Source organism: Taudactylus pleione, unplaced genomic scaffold (assembly GCF_031769625.1).
Source record: "Taudactylus pleione unplaced genomic scaffold, aTauple2 ptg000306l, whole genome shotgun sequence".
NCBI classification, from domain to species: domain Eukaryota; kingdom Metazoa; phylum Chordata; class Amphibia; order Anura; family Myobatrachidae; genus Taudactylus; species Taudactylus pleione.
The window spans coordinates 8531167-8547768 of record NW_028284707.1 but is presented as its reverse complement, the minus strand read 5'-3'; the positions used below and the strand labels follow the sequence as shown (position 1 = coordinate 8547768).

General features: G+C 41.5%; 1 protein-coding gene across 3 annotated transcripts in view; it reads right to left on the bottom strand.

The window, feature by feature from the left end:
* Positions 1-16602, bottom strand: part of PHF14 (PHD finger protein 14) — a 323924-nt gene that overhangs the window by 83923 nt on the left and 223399 nt on the right. Inside the window, exon 19 of one of the 3 annotated variants that reach the window (XR_015868728.1) lies at positions 8362-8433. The exons of the other annotated variants lie outside the window; for them this stretch is intronic. The gene's annotated coding sequence lies outside the window, so the exon portion shown is untranslated. The remainder of the gene's footprint in view (positions 1-8361; positions 8434-16602) is intronic. 3 annotated transcript variants of the gene reach the window in all.

The following is a 16602-nucleotide window of genomic DNA, read 5'->3' as shown; positions in this document are numbered from 1 at the left end:
AGTGGTGATGGGGTTAAAATCCAGAATGCTGAATCTAAAGTGGCAATGAAAATCCTCACACTTTTACTGCAGAGCGGCTGACAAGGCACAAATCAGAGCCGTCTTCAGGCTGTCTTTGCAGGGGAAGATTAAATGTGAACAGCTCCTGTCTCAATAAGGTCTCTCTCAGAATTCACTCTCTAGGTTACTCATAACTTAAAATAAACTTGACTCAGCAAAAAAAAAAATTGCATGACTTGGTAGTAAATAAATACATAAATGTGTATATTCTCTTGTTGTGACAGTTTTCTCCATCACTGTTCAAAGCATCACTCGATCTCAATGGGAAATTAATATTTTAGTGCTAATATGTTTACACTACTTAAAAGCTCTGATGTTTTAGCTCCTGGGATAAAGGACATCTCTTCTCTAGTATTTATGATGTGGTTTTAGGTCGTTTCCATTAAAAACAGAAGGCGAGATGACAGCTTAAACAACAAAAAGAGAATAAAAATTAAATGTATCAGTTATGGTGCATACACACGGTCAGATTGGTCAGATGAACGATTTGAACTATGAACGATTTTTGACTGCATTAAAATGACTGAAATCGTCCAAAACTGACTGCAAACACATCAGATGTCAGATATCGTTATCTGACCATCGGGAACGCGCATCGTTCAAACATGTCGGATATGTCAGATTTTCCTTCAGATATGAACGATTTTTAAAATCGCTATCGTTCAGATCTGATGAAAAATCTGACCGTGTGTACGCACCATTACTCTTTATAGTGATTTATCTCCCAGTCTCTGGTATTTGGTTCATCATTTAAGCTTGTTATAAACAATTAACTCGTAACTATGTCATTTCAATTCCCTCCTTGTTCCAGCAAAAACTTGAAAAACATCTCAGTACACAATCACAATCACTGATATTTTTCTTTTCTGTGTATCTGCTTAATTTATGAATTGAAATGAGATTAATGATTAACAATATGGGTTTCAGAACAAAACTCTTTTCTCTAAAGAATCGCCAAGTTGGCTGTCATACACCCCCACCCAGAGCCTTCCTGTTAGTCTTATGTATGAATAATCCACTCGCAGTATAACACCTGTGTTACATGGCCTAGAAGCAACAAACCTCCCAACTGTCAGGCTTTTCAGGGACTGTCCCCACTGTCCCACCCACGTGCCGCCATGTCCTGCAGGGGGGGGGAAGCACAACAAGTATCACCGATAGTTTGCATAGCAGCTTGTGAAGAGATGCAGTGTGCATGCTTGCTGCATCTATTCGCAATGCGGGGAGAGCCTGTCGGGCAGCCCAGCACCCCCGGAAGTTCTAGTCACGCCCCCAGAGTGATAAAAATGGGGGTGTGATGCAAATCCAAGCTAACTTTTTGGATGCGTGCCGATTCCCGAATTTAAGCTTCAGAATGTTGGGAGGTATGTAGCAGGGTTAGTATGACACAATGATTATCAGTGCTGTCTCACATTGGGTGTGGTATGACCTGGAGACATTCAGAAGGTCGACAGTCAGAATCAACAATCAATAAGTAGACATGTATTAAGGTTGACATGGTTAAAATGTCGACATGTTCTGAATGTTGACATTTAACACATTGACATGTTTTTTGTTGTTGTTATTTTAGCCTAAAAATAACTCTAACCATAAGTAAAAAAAAACAACATTTTGACATTTTTCTGTTGACATGTTAAATGTTGACTTTTTAAAAATGCCGACATTTTAATCATCCAGCCTAAATGCATGTCTACATATTGTCAACCTAATGACCAAGTCGGCATAATGCCGGTCGACCACCTGAATGTAGGCAAGTTGACCTGATACCCTCAGATTGTTGGGGTCATGGGTTTGATCCTGATCATTGACCTATCTGTGTGGAAATAATATGTTCACCACCCCTCCTCCCTACACGTGTTTGTGTGGGTTTCATCTGAATGCCCAGGTTTTCTACTGCAATACAAAAACATAACAAGTTTAATGGACCTTAGTATATGTATGTGTGCCGTAAGGAATTTAGACTAAAAACACCAATGTCAGGTATTGATGTGACTCATCCCATTAACCAACAAAATATATAAATATAAACAAAATGTGGACCTGTACCAGGGTAAATAAATGTATTATTTATTTATTATCAGTTATTTATATAGCGCACACATATGCCGCAGCGCTTTACATTGAATAGTTGGCCATTCACATCAGTCCCTGCACCAGTGGAGCTTACAATCTATGGAGGCGATTCAAATGTTTTTTTTTGGGTGTGATAATTAAAGATCGCACCCTCCTGAGTGCGTGCAGAAATGCCGACGGCGGCGCCTATCCGCCCTGACAGAGCAACAATTGAATTGCTCTGTCAAGCCTCGTAAAAATAAAGCCGCTGGCAAAACAACTGAATTCCCCCTATGTTCCCTATCACATGCTCACACACACACACACTAGGGTTAATTGTTGTTGGGAGCCAATTAATCTACCAGTATATTTTTGGAGTGTGGGAGGAAACCGGAGTACCTGGAGGAAACCCATGCAAGCACTGGGAGAATATACAAACTTCACACAGTTAGGGCCATGATGGGAATTTAACCAATGACCTCAGTGCTGTGAGGCAGTAATGCTAACCATCACACTGACTGTGCTGCCAACACTGCTTATCTGATTATTCGGAAAAGGATTCCACACAAGGTTCCAGCGAAACAATGTTCATATTTATTAGGACTCTATAAAACATGAAAAACAAACATACATAGTGTAATCTATGTATACTTACCCTCCCCCCCTTGACCCCATACCCTCCCTTCTTGTAGTCTAACCCTAAATCTCCCCACTCTGCACCCTAACCCTCCCCGTTAGTACCTAAACCTACCCCCCCACTTCGTGCCTAAACCTAACCCTCCCCCCTAGGGGTGCCTAACCCTAGCCTCCCCCTCCAAAACCTAACCCCGCTCCCTAAACCTAAAGCCGCTAACGCTAAGGGCGCCCCGGACTTACCTCGTTTGGCTTGGTCTCATAACTACATCCCTTCATTTGATATTGCACTAGGAGGCACCCTTGGTTTTTGTTTTATTTTATATAATAATATATATATATATGTATATATATTGAACACTCTTATTAACAAGGCTTATCCCAATGTGTCATTCCTTATGAGTAAAAATGATGGTAAGAAGGGGAGAGGACTGTAATATCTTTTCAAAATACAGAAGGGCAACTGTCAAGAGAAAAAAAAAATATCCAGCCTAAGGCTGAGAACATTTCAATAAAACTGATTTACAGGTTTGGAATAATTTAAAAGGGTGCATTGCAGCAGTAAATTACGGAGACTCTTCACACTTTCCCATTTCAGCCAACAGAGAATTGATATCTTACGTTTTTATCATTAATAATATAGAAGTTATAAGAAACCAAGTTAATATAGTCATTTCTGATTATGTACAAATCATAATGCAATGTACAAACAATGTCCATATTACAGAGAAGCAGAAAATCAACACATCATATCGTATAACAATTTGCACAGTTAAAAATGTAAATTAACTGTGTGCATGTTTTACACACACACATATATATATATATATATATATATATATATATATATATATATATATATATAATATGTATATATGTGACTGTCTGGGCTATTACATTTTTTTTTACCAGTAAATATAATGTAATAAAATGATATTTATATTAATATATATAATTTGAGCTTGGAGCAGTATTTAAGTTCTTACAGAGTAACAAGGATGTACAGATACAGAATATGAAGAGATAAAGAAGATTTATGGGTATGCAGAATGAGAAGGGCCTGAAGCATGACCCCCTGCCTCCGGGAATAGGAGAAATAACCTTATCAGTAATACCAGTCGTTCCATCGGCATTATAATGTACTACAAACAATTGCTTTACTTGCAAACTGCTGCACAAATATATGTATTAAAAAGCAAGAACTGAATAAACATAATGTTAGATGTCGCTATGTTGTGTGCTCAGCTGATGGCTGATTTCCAGAGTACAATACATACAATGGTTTGGCTTAAGAGAAACCTTGTCGGTACCATGATCAACACCTCTGCTCAGGGGTGACAGGCGATATTACCGATGGTGAGGCAGCAGCGCACATGCTCTGCAGCCATTGTCTGTCCACTGCCTGACACGCAGGGTAAAAAAGAACTACATTACACTGCTTAAAACTTACATGACTACCAGCACATCCCTATGCACGCTGTCAAAAAAAGATCAAAGGCAGGAACATGTACCTGGAAACTAAACTGGTTTAAAATGTACCAGTTTCAACTGTCATTTTCCGCCACTGAAAAACACAATATTTTCCTCTGACAGTTTATTAATGAGAAGTGATAACACAGGAATATGCAGACTGTACACGTCTCATCAGCAATTCACGAATATATGCATGCTTATGTATCACTATCACTTTTATTGCAATTAAGAATGTATAGAAATAATTGAGAATATATAAATTAGTTGCGTGAGTTGCAGAAGACCATATTTGTCGAATGGCTTCAGCCTAGAGCGGATAGGGCCTTGTCTATCCCCTTTAAAGTAGGCAAATCCTGTGTCTGATGCAGCAGCCGTCTTGTTTAGTGGTAGCAATAAGAATTGTAAGCCATTCTGTTCTATAAGTAGGAATTATGGGTTTAAAATGTCAGTATTTAGCGTGTGCAGAACAGCAGACAACAAGTCTCAGAGTTTATAAATAAAAAGAGTTAATCAAGATAGCCTTGGCCTGCAAGAAGCAGCAGCTAGAAGCTACATGGGAACAGAGAAAAAGAAGATAACATATTATGTTGTCAATATTTTGGTTAAGGGACACATAACCAATTAAGGTCTAGCACGTACGAATATTAAATAAATTAATATTCCCCACTGGGTTAATTGGAGGTATAGCCAGGATTAAGTACAAAAACTCCAGAGAGAGAGAGAGAGAGGGAGGGGGGAGCAGTCGGGGAACACTTAGAGGAAGGAGCACACAACGAGGGTGCTGGTGCCGTCGCCGTACGTATGTATGAAATTGGCTGGTATGCTGCACTGGGTGTCATAAATGTATTTTACAAGTATTCCTACTGCTGCTAAAATAACCTAAGTGTTATGTTTTTGTTGTAACTCTGCTCTGGCAAAATACATGTATAATTATGCTGTCTTTAAGTAAAAGCATTGTCATTTATTTTAGAATCTGTATTGGTGTGAATTATTTCATTATCTTTTACAGCAAGTAAGGTTTATATAAATAAATCTAGAGTACATCACGTTATCAGAAGTAACCAGCAGGAGTAATGGGAGGAGCTTCCATCATATTTAATTACAGACTTATTTTGTGAGGTAGTGGGAGATTATCTATTAAGAGACAGCAAATAAAATGGTATATGAAGAATTATGATGCAAGTATTATGACTATATAGGGGTATATCTATTATGTAATTGGAGCATGATATCAATTAGGTCATCACGCATGTTTACGTGCACATTGGGTGTTACGTACATGCTCGCGCCGAGAGAGAAGAGGAAGCTGGAACGGGGGTAAGTGTTACTGGACAAGATGCAGTGACTTGGCAAGTGCTCATACTATAATAAGCCAGCCTTTGCTGACACGATTCTAGAAGTGTGTCTACACAGTAGGCACATTAAAACATTGTTGCTCATGACCAGCTGGCGATTGTTGTGCGATTTCGGCACATTAACCCCGGTAATGTCGCCTCCCAGCATTTGTGGTGCATGTATAACAACATTATAAAAGACTGCATAGTAACTACTAATAAATGCTGCTCACTAGTAGGAAATAACTTTGATGATGACAAAGTTTAAATTTGCACGCTAAAGAATGAGAGAAAATTCGAATATATACCTGAATAAATACGACCGGTAATGACAAACTTCATGTCAATACATTTACGAAATATTAGCATTAAAGCGTGATGATCGTCACATTAATTATATACTACAAACGAGGTCTGAAAATATTTCCATTTTGGCACAGTTTCTGCAGTTTACAGAACCGAACATGTCCGGCAAATTCAATTCACAAATAATAATACAATATTAAACAAATGTGCATAAAACAAACCGAAACACCCTCGACAGTCCCACATGATCAATAATACGTATACAGTAATAGTGAACATTACACCAAACATTGCCAATGTACTTATCTCCGTCATGATGTCATTGCGATTAAAAAGTGTGAGGAGTGACGGAACTTTATACATATGATGAAGTGAGATACAAAAGCTGGGGAAGTAATCAGGGTTAGTTTAAAAAAAAAAGGTTACGACAAAACATACAGACCTACACAACCAATACAAGAAATAAAACACAGCTCCTACTAAATTGATAAATTGAATTAGAAATCCCCAAAATGGCTGCCTTCACTGTATCTAAGGCAACGAGTGCACACTAATAATAAAATAATGTAATAAAACAATTTGTTGGACTCAAAAGAATGTGTCAGAATATTAGTGGATTGCCAAGAAGGTATGAAACATGTACAGTGTATAATATGTATATTACAACTATAAATATTTTATACTTATTGGATTTTTGTCTCTGTGACTTCCTGAAATATTCTAAAAACATTATACACGTATTTTAAGTCATAGTGTACAAATGAACTAGTCTAGCATTTAGTTTGAAGAAGGTCGCTCCAGGATTTATGGAAGCTTTGGGAAAGCAACTAGTTTTACATACATTAATAGAAACCTGCAGGGAAAAAAAATCTTTATCACAAGCAACGCACAGCTCTATTCTCTACAGCTGACCTGAATAACATGTAGTAAAATATACAACAAATTGGTGCAATGTTTATCCTCCTTTTTGGAACTTGCCTTTAAAAGAGCTGTTCATCTGTCACCACACTTCCTACTTATTTCAACAGATTGGGCTTGTTCACAAAGCAATACATAAATGCACAGTGCAATGAGGGATCAGAGGCACCTTTCCTCTTTATACTGCAGCATGGGATAAGATTTTTATTATTGTCTCACGCAGTCTGGAATAATGGTGGGTACACACTGGGCGATATTACTGAGCGACTGCACGATTACGACATCGTAATCGTGCAATCGCTCAGTAATCGTGCACAAATCGTGCACTTTTATGTCGGAAATGACCAGCGATGCGCACTCCCGCTGGTCGTTTCCGACATTGTCCATCGCCTGAACATGCAGCACAATCTGACGACCTCATCAGGTTGCTGCAAGTTGGGGAATGGGGGAGAGAGCCCGGCGCTGAACGAAATCGTTAATGATATCGTTCAGCGGCTATGCTCAATGTCATGAAGGACATTGAGCACAGCCTGCTGGGGACACACTACACGATATCGCTCAGGGAGCATATCGTGTAGTGTGTACGCACCTTAAGTGGTGTAGGCATGTAGGAGGTGTTATTTCTGCATTTTCTGAAGAGTCTGTGATTGGTTTGGCATTATTCCTCAGTAGTAAATCCTCAAATGGATATTCCAAATAAATAGGGATGATTCAATTCAGAGCGCTATTAAGAGCACCGGGAAGGACTACCCGATGCTATTCAATTCCCCGTGCTGTTAACCAGACTAAAGGATTGCTACTCGCACCCTCCTGAGCATGCAACCACAAACCCGACTAAAGTGCCGACTGCAAGGCAGTTTTCCGGCTCAGCGCGGCACTAACAGCCTAGCGTCCGGCATTAGTCGCCCCTTTAGTCACGCTAACCGTCATTCTCCGACTTAACTGGCTTTAGTTTGACTTAACAGCGATCTGAATTGAATAGCTCTGGGACCAACTAATTGGTGCTATTAACAGTGCGCTGAACTGAATGGCTCCCATAAAAAAAAAAAAAATACAACTTTATAAAACAAATGTTGGATGAAAAAAGACTGTTCAGTTTAACTCAACTATACGGCGCACACTTAATTACTGGACAATCTTGCAATGTTGCCCGTTGGTGGTTGACACAGCGGTCCAAGTATGATTTTGACTGTGCATGTTTTTGGATCTTTGAGTACCCCCAAGTCCAGTGCAAAGTATATAAAGGGGTTGACTTTATATTGTCTACCAGCTTAAATGACAGTGAGAAATATGAAGTAGATATTTATCACTGTGGTTTAGGCTGGCATCCACTACCATCCCAATATTTTATAACCTCAACATTGGACAAGAGGGAACTAGAAGATCTAAAAACACGAACCATGTCATTATCCCTGGGCCGCAGAGTCAACCGCCAGCGGGCAATGGTGCAAGATTGCCCGAATCTTGAGTGCAGCACCGAATAGGTGAGCGCAATTGAACGAGCACACCCCTGAGGTCTACCTCCATAGAACAAAAAAAAAAAAAGTATAAAACACAATTGATTGATTAAATCACCCTACCATACCTTGTCGCTGCAGACTGAGGTGGGACTGCAGCACTCTGAAAGACTTTCTTCACAGAATATTCATTGCGGACCCTCCAGCAGAAAAGTGGTTAAAAGAAAAGGAGGGAAAGACATTTGAAAATGAAAATCTAAGGAGATTCTAGAACGAGAGAGTGAGTTAAAGAAAGAGGGAATAAAAGAAGTAGACGAAATATAGACGGTAATGGAGCGGGCTAAGGAGAAGACACACTATTCTACTTTCTGAGAAGCCCAAATTTTTGGCAAGAACAAGTTAACGGCAAACTTTTGACAATTTTTTTTTCTTTAGGTGTGTATGGAATGCTGCAAGCCTCACCTCCGGAAGCAACAGGGTCTACAAAAAGTTTTTCAATCCCAAACGATCATGTTAGTTATAAACCAATGTGTCAACCTCATCTGGTCACACCATAAAATGCTGGTCAAAAGAACTTTGTTCTATATCAACTTACGTATCTATAGAAGAGGACCAAGTGGTTGCAATGATTCAACAATTGTTTGAACACAGATTAAATTACAAAAAATAAAATATAAAAAAAATATTTGCCTGGGTAGATTTAGTGGAGGCCAGTTCTATACAGGTCACAAAAAGTCTGTCTCCGAAACCCAAAACTCCACTCCACTTCTTTGGTCATTGACTTTAAGCCAGAGGTTCCCAATCGCTTTCCTCAAGGCTCCCCAACAGTTTAGGTTTTAGAGATATCCATGGTTGAGCACAGGTGACTTAATTAGTACCTCAGTCAATTTGCGTTAACCACCTGTGTTCAACGATGGATATCTCTAAAATCTGAATTTCTTGGGCTGCCTTGAGGACCGCGTTTGGGAACCTCTGCTTTAAGCAATGAAGAGATGGCCCTGTTTGTAGGAAAATATTGTATAGCTCACGTTTTCCCATTTATTTTGCCGCCTCTTAGGGCTTCTTGCGATTACACTTTTACAAAAATGTGTCGTTCAGAGCAAAAACAAACTATATATATTCTATATAATTTTTGGTGGTCTTCATACAAAAGAAACGCCACCACCGACACTAAGAGAGAGCTCACCATTACAGTTCCCAGTCAGGCGAGGCTGAGATTGCAGTTTAAAAACAGAGATGTTTTACATCTAGAGACCTAAAATCTAAAAAAAAAAAAAAACAGTTTTGGATGGAATCAGTTGATCTAAAATGAAATACAAAGCTTGGTAGATTCGGCAGGTTCTCGGATGTGCCTAACATTACAGGGGGAAGGGCGGGTGTTGTGTAAAATATTAAGACCACTCACCACCAATGTTAGATTGAGGCTTATCATAGCAGAAGGGAAGATGATCTGTTCGAGCAGTCACACAAATAGGATCGGCCAAAAAAACCATCTACTGTAGCACTGCCAAGTTAAGTTTTGGATTTTATTTTAGTTGACCTAACTTAATTTAAAACTATTTTTAGTCTTGCGTGGAATTAGTTTTTTGAAGAAAGTTCTTTCATTTTTTTTTTTTGTGCTGCTCCATTTTAAGTAACCAATTAGAGTCGTGGCCACAAATTTGGCACCCTTGCAGTTATTTTCCAATAATGCACCATTTCTTCCAGAAAAATGCTGAAATTAAAAATTAATTGATATTCACCTATTCTCTTTTTTTATGGAAATAAAATCCCACGAAAAGCTAAAATGTTTATTAAGTCTTTGCTTATTCCGCATACAAACCGTTAAACAGCCTGGGCAAAACTATTGCCACCTTTTAGAAGTAGTCAGAAATAATTTCAAGCAGGTGATTCTCCACTAACTTTGAAGCTGAACATGCTGGGGTGAGTTGCATGTGCCCACAGTATAGAATTCAGCTTGTCTGAATACAGGAAAATGATTTATTATCCTATTCTGTGTCATTGAGAACACAGGAGCTCATTCAGACCCACTCGCTAGATGCGTTCGCTCGCACACTGCGTATGCAAATCCAACGCATGCCCAGCAAGGCAGGCGACCGCACAGCAAGGCATCAGCACGCCCATTATGTCTTGGCGTGCGATCACTTAGTGTATGCAGACGCCCACCAGCCATTCTTAGGACGCCCGCTTGCGCACGTCATCTCCTGGAGGTGCATGAAAACATTGGTACATCCAGCACCATCGGATGCGATCGCAGTGCTTGAAGTTGACTCTACCCTGCCGCAAGCACTGCGATCACTTCAGAGTGAAATCCCACCAAGTGACGTGTACTATGATGGTGCCTTTTAATTATGCACGCCTCTGAAACTGCATTGAGACACTCAGGCACGCCTGCGTTCGCACCTCCACTCCCCCGTTTCCAGTGGCCAGCCCCTGTCACCACCCACAAATGGCTTCCCCCCTCACTCACTCTGCTGGGCAGTCTATGCGCAGCGAGCGAACGCATCCTGATCTTTCGCCCTGGTTTGCGCACTGCGATGCATACGCAGATTGCAAATATCGGCCAGCTACAAGTGTTCGCATCATAGCGAGCGGGTCTGAATCAGGTATATAGTTCATGGATAGAAGAAAGCAAACTAGAGAATTGTCCACAGAGGTACAACCAAAGTTTGCAGCCGAGAATGGACATTTTCAAGAGACAACTCGATGTTCCCATTTCCACTGTGTGTACTGTTTGCAGGAAGTTTAAGGCTCACAGCACTGAAGCCAACCGATATGCGGTCATGTCAACAGCAGAAGGTCGACACTGTCATAAAGTCGCCATTTACAGGAGGCTTAGGGCTGGGGCTGCTGGTAGGGCTAGGGACAGAATTAGAAGAAAACTACAATGTCGACATGCTAACAATGTCGACATAACATCCGTGTCCACACACTGAATGCGGGCATGGTCAATGCTGCCGAAACGAAGAGACACCTTGATGTTCCCATCTCCACTGTACGTAATGTTAACAGGACGTTTAAGGCTCCCAACACTTTCGTGAACCGGTAGGTATGCAGTCACGATGTCGGCCTTCAACATGTTGACATTCACAAGGTCGACATTAATGGTTAAAATGTCCATATCTGCAAAATGTCAACATTGACAGAATGTCGACGTCAGAGATATCAACTTCGTCATAACAATGAAATGAGGGCATTGTCATAAAGTAGACATTTCCAGGAGGCTTAGGATTAGGGACAGAATTAGAAGAAAACTGTGATGTTGACATGCTCACTATGTCAATATAAGTGTGTCGACATGGTCAATGTCGTCATGGTGACCGTTGGACATATATGCCACACCCAGCCAACCTACTATGGCCAGCGTGAGTCCAGATCTAAATGTAACAGGAACCCTGCGGCGTGATCGGATCTCTGGAGCAGTCTGCAGAAGAAGAGTGGACCACGCTGCCCGTAGAGAGGTACAAGATCACACATCCTGCACGCAGCGGTTGAGTGCAGTGATTTTGACCAAAGCCTCTGCTACCAAATATTAAGTCTAGGGTGTCAATAATTTTGCCAAGACCATTACTTTTCTTTTTTCATTTTATTTAGAAGTATATATACAGGAGTGTCCTCAAACATCTAGCCTCCTTGCACGTTAAACAGCCCCTCTAGTGGTGACGTGCTGTGGAGTGACTCGGTAGTGCCGAGCGTCTTTTTGTGCTACTTTTTACCTTCAAATGAGTCTTATTCGCAGAACGATGTGATCAGGATGCACAAGCACCTTCTGCTGATTAAAATGATATGCGGCATGCTTATATTCTGTGTGCGACTGCGTATCTGCATGTGAAACGTTACAGTACTCTACGTTACAGTGTCACAGCATTTCGCATGCAGATGCAGCGGCAGTCACACAGAGAACATAGGCATGCTGCATATCATTTTAATCAGCAGAAGCTGTTTGTCTGTCCTATTGACAGCGCTTTGTGAGTAAGATGCATTTGAAGGTAAAAAGTAGCTCAAAAACACGCTCGGCACTCATGCGTTATGTGTAATGTGACTCTTAGCGCATGGAGGATAGATGTATGTTGACACATCTGTAGTACAGAATTCTGAAGCCAAAACTAAGGATCTGTAATATTAACAGGGAAAGAATTGTGGTGACCAAATACTATTTCTAATTTCAACTTCTTGTACTGTATATAAAAGAGGAAATTGTGAGTTAAAAGTGCAAGGGTGCCAATGTTTCTGCCCATTGTTGTAGTTGCCCCCATCATAAACAAAATGGAAAAATATTTTTTATCAAGAGGTTATTATGTTACATAACCACACTGATCTGTATTATTATTTTTGCTGTCAAATAAATATTTTATCATTTGTATTGAAATTAGTGTTCTCTTTATTATAAACAATTCAAACAACTATAATAGGGCAACACGATTTTTATTTTGTTTAATTTATCTTTAGCTTTTGGCATTCAAACATTAGTAAATTGAAAAGGTCTGCATTAGGGGACAATTCACCAGTTCGCATGCATTTATTTTTTCCCATTAGAATTTAAAAAGTTCCGATCGGTTATCTACAAATAAATTATTTTGGATAGATTCTGAATGACAATAAAACACTTTTTAACGAATGGCGAAACTCTTTTGTTTTAAGCACCTGACAGGAATTCAATAGCAATTTTTTATTCCCTGAAAGGGTGACTAAGATATTTAAGTGGTAGTGAAGAGAGATTAGACAGTTGTAAACAAGGGCAGACAGCTCATTTCCCACATCTACCTGCCTAAGTTCATTGCGAGGGTCAATTCCGCTGGATGGGCCCATTAATGCAAGCTGTGAACTTTTAATTTCAGTTAGTGTTTGACTGTTTTCGCCAACATCACCAGAAGAGCACCCCCAGAAATTCTGCAATCATTAAATATAAAACCATGGAACCAATGTTAGCCCTGTATAAGGTTTCTTTTTGTACATGTAAGATTAAGAAGATGAAAATGTCGACATTTACAATGCCAACATCACAAAGTCGACAGTTATGCGGTAGACATTTTTAAAATGTCGACACTGAACCTGTTGGCAAGTGCAGTATATTCATGTGTGAAAAGCCGACATTCTTCACGGACTAGCACCAGAGGGATAGGGTTAGGCAGCGAGGGGGGAGGGTAGGGCTCCGGGAGGGGAGGGTTAGTCACTGGGGGAGGATTAGGCTGTGGGAGGGGAGGGTTAGTCACTGGGAGGAAGGTTAGGGTTAGGCACTAGGGGGTGGGTTAGGCTGCGGGAGGGGAGGGTTAGTCACTGGGAGGAAGGTTAGGGTTAGGCACTGGGGGAGGGTTAGGCTGCAGGAGGGGAGGGTTAATTACTGGGAGGAAGGTTAGGCACTGGGGGAGGGTTAGGTTGCGGGAAGGGAGGGTTATTTACTGGGTGGAAGGTTAGGGTTAGGCATTGGGATAGGGTTAGGCTGCGGGAGGGGAGGGTTAGTTACTGGGAGGTAGGTTATGGTTAGCCACTAGGGGAGGGTTAGGCTGCGGGAGGGTTAGTTACTGGGAGGAAGGTTAGGGTTAGGCACTGGGGGAGGGTTAGTTACTGGGAGGAAGGTTAGGGTTAGGCACTGGGGGGTGAGTTAGGCTGTGGGAGGGGAGGGTTAGTCAATGGGAGGAAGGCTAGGGTTAGGCACTGGGGGAGGGTTAGGTTGTGGGAGGGGAGGGTTAATCACTGGGAGGAAGGTTAGGGTTAGGCACTAGGGGAGGGTTAGGCTGCAGGAGGGGAGGGTTAATCACTGGGAGGAAGGTTAGAGTTAGGCACTAGGGGAGGGCTAGGCTGCGGGAGGGGAGGGTTAGTTACTGGTAGGCAGGTTAGGGTTAGGCTGCGGGAGGGGAGGGTTAGTTACTGGGAGGCAGGTTAGGCACTAGGGGAGGGTTAGTCACTGGGAGGAAGGCTATGGTTAAGCACTGTATGAGGGTTAGGCTATGGGAGGGGAGGGTTAGTCACTGGGAGGAAGGTTAGGGTTAGGCACTGTGGGAGGGTTAGACTGCGGGAGGGGAGGGTTAATCACTGGGAGGAAGGATAGGGTTAGGCACTGTGGGAGGGTTAGACTGCGGGAGGGGAGGGTTAATCACTGGGAGGAAGGTTAGGGTTAGCCACTGGGGGAGGGTTAGGCTGTGGGAGGGGAGGGTTAGTTACTGGTAGGCAGGTTAGGGTTAGGCTGCGGGAGGGGAGGGTTAGTTACTGGGAGGCAGGTTATGCACTAGGGGAGGGTTAGGCACTAGGAGGAATGTCAGGGTTAGGCACTGTATGAGGGTTAGGCTATGGGAGGGGAGGGTTAGTCACTGGAAGGAAGGCTAGAGTTAGGCACTATGGGAGGGTTAGACTGCGGGAGGGGAAGGTTAGTCACTAGGAGGAATGTTAGGGTAAGGTACTGTAGGAGGGTTAGGCTGCAGGAGGGCAGGGTTAGGCACTAAAGAAGGGTTAGGCTGCGGGAGGGGAGGGTTAGTCACTGGGAGTAAGGTTGGAGTTAGGCACTAGGAGAGAAATTGACTGCAGAAGGGGAGGGTTAGGCACTAGGGTGAGGGTTAGGCACTGGGAGGAAGGTAAGGCATCAGGGAGAGGTTTAGATTGCAGAAGGGGAGGATTAGAGTGAGGCACTAGGGGGAGGGTAAGCTGTTCAAATCAAAGTGGTCCAATTCACACATTAAAATCTGAACTTGGATAAGCGTTGACCAAGAAATATCCAGTCGGGTGGTCACCTTCCGGATAGAATCATTGGAAATCACAGACTCAGGAGCATTTGGCAAATGTAGCCATTTCAGAATCTAATCTGTAAATGAGCTCTCTATCAGTTCTCAGCACGAGTCTCGGCATATAGTGTGGGTTTTTGTGGAGACCCGTGCTGGCAATTGATAGAAATCAGAATCCAGATTAGACTTTAACCTAGCGCCTTTGCTATAGTTACGACAGAAATGGCTATTTCATAGAGGTCACTGTGTATCCAAGTCCCGATTTTACTATCTGCATAGGACCGCTTTGAGTGGTCTCCTATTAATTTGATCTTAAACAACAAAATGTTTCCAGCGATTTCCCAGTCTCCACTTTTTCTAGATTGTGATTTTTATTACTATATTGTTTTCAAGTAGTGTTTTTTTTTTTTTTTTTAAAGTTTAAAATTGTTATTTCATTTTGATTTCATGCTTGGTGTGGTCATACTGCCGTCTTCTCATACAAACTTCACAAACTTCGCAGCAAGTATTAGAGTTATTTAGTAAAGTGCAGGTTCATTTCCTTTGCTGTTTCTTAATTGTGGGTGTCTCACGCATACCCTTTACCCGCTGCAGTTTATATATTCTGTCCATTTGAATGACAATAGAGTCACAGCTAATCTATTTTTTTTTTTTTTAATTTCATATTAGCTCCTATATTCTCTTTGCTGCATTACAGTGATGCAGTATATACTGCCTAACATGAGAGCTGCAATATCAGCCTTCGTGGACTAATGGCGACCGTGATGAGCTCTCCGCTGCTCTGATTTCACAGGAAAGAAAGGAAACAAACAGTACAGGAATTTAAAAAAAAAATATTCAGTTCTGCAGCACACATTACCGATAATGGGGTAATCTGATCAAAGTCCCTGGCCTGGGATGAGAGAGAGCCTTTCACAGCAACATGACGGCATCCACAAAGCCAGTTATTAATTCCTGAGTAACATAAGGGCCAGCTATAACCAGGAAAGGTGTTACTGTAAATTGCCACCTCTACAACAAGGTCGACATTTAGAATGTCGGCATGTTTTGAATGTCGACAGTCAGCATATCGACATGGTCATTAGGTTGATACATAATATGTAGACATGTACTTAGGCCGTCATGGTTAAAATGTCGACACGTTCAGAATGTCGAGAGTTAACATGTTTTTGTGTTTATTTTTAGGGTTAGGTTTTAGGACTAGGCTAAAATAACCCCCCAAAATGTCAACATTTTTCACGTCGACATGTTAAATGACGACGTGTTGAATGTGTCGACATTTTAACCATGTCGACCATAATACAGGTTTACATATTGATTGTCGACCTAATGGCCATGTTAGCATTCTGACAGTCGACAGTCAGAACCCGACGATATTCTATCAACAAGTCATGCCACACCCATTGCAAATATATAGAAGTATTTACCATATTAGCAATGGCCTGAGCTCACTGGTGCTTGGCCAGGTAGATGTTATACTTTGTCATCTGCAGAAATAGGACTATCCACCTCACAACGAGAGACACAGGCCACGTTCTAACAGATGTGCTACAAGCAACAATCACATATATAAGGACCGATTCCAATAGTTTTGAGGTCCTGGTTGTAACCTTGCAGGCTCTGTTACAATGTGACATGTCAGTAATGAACCAC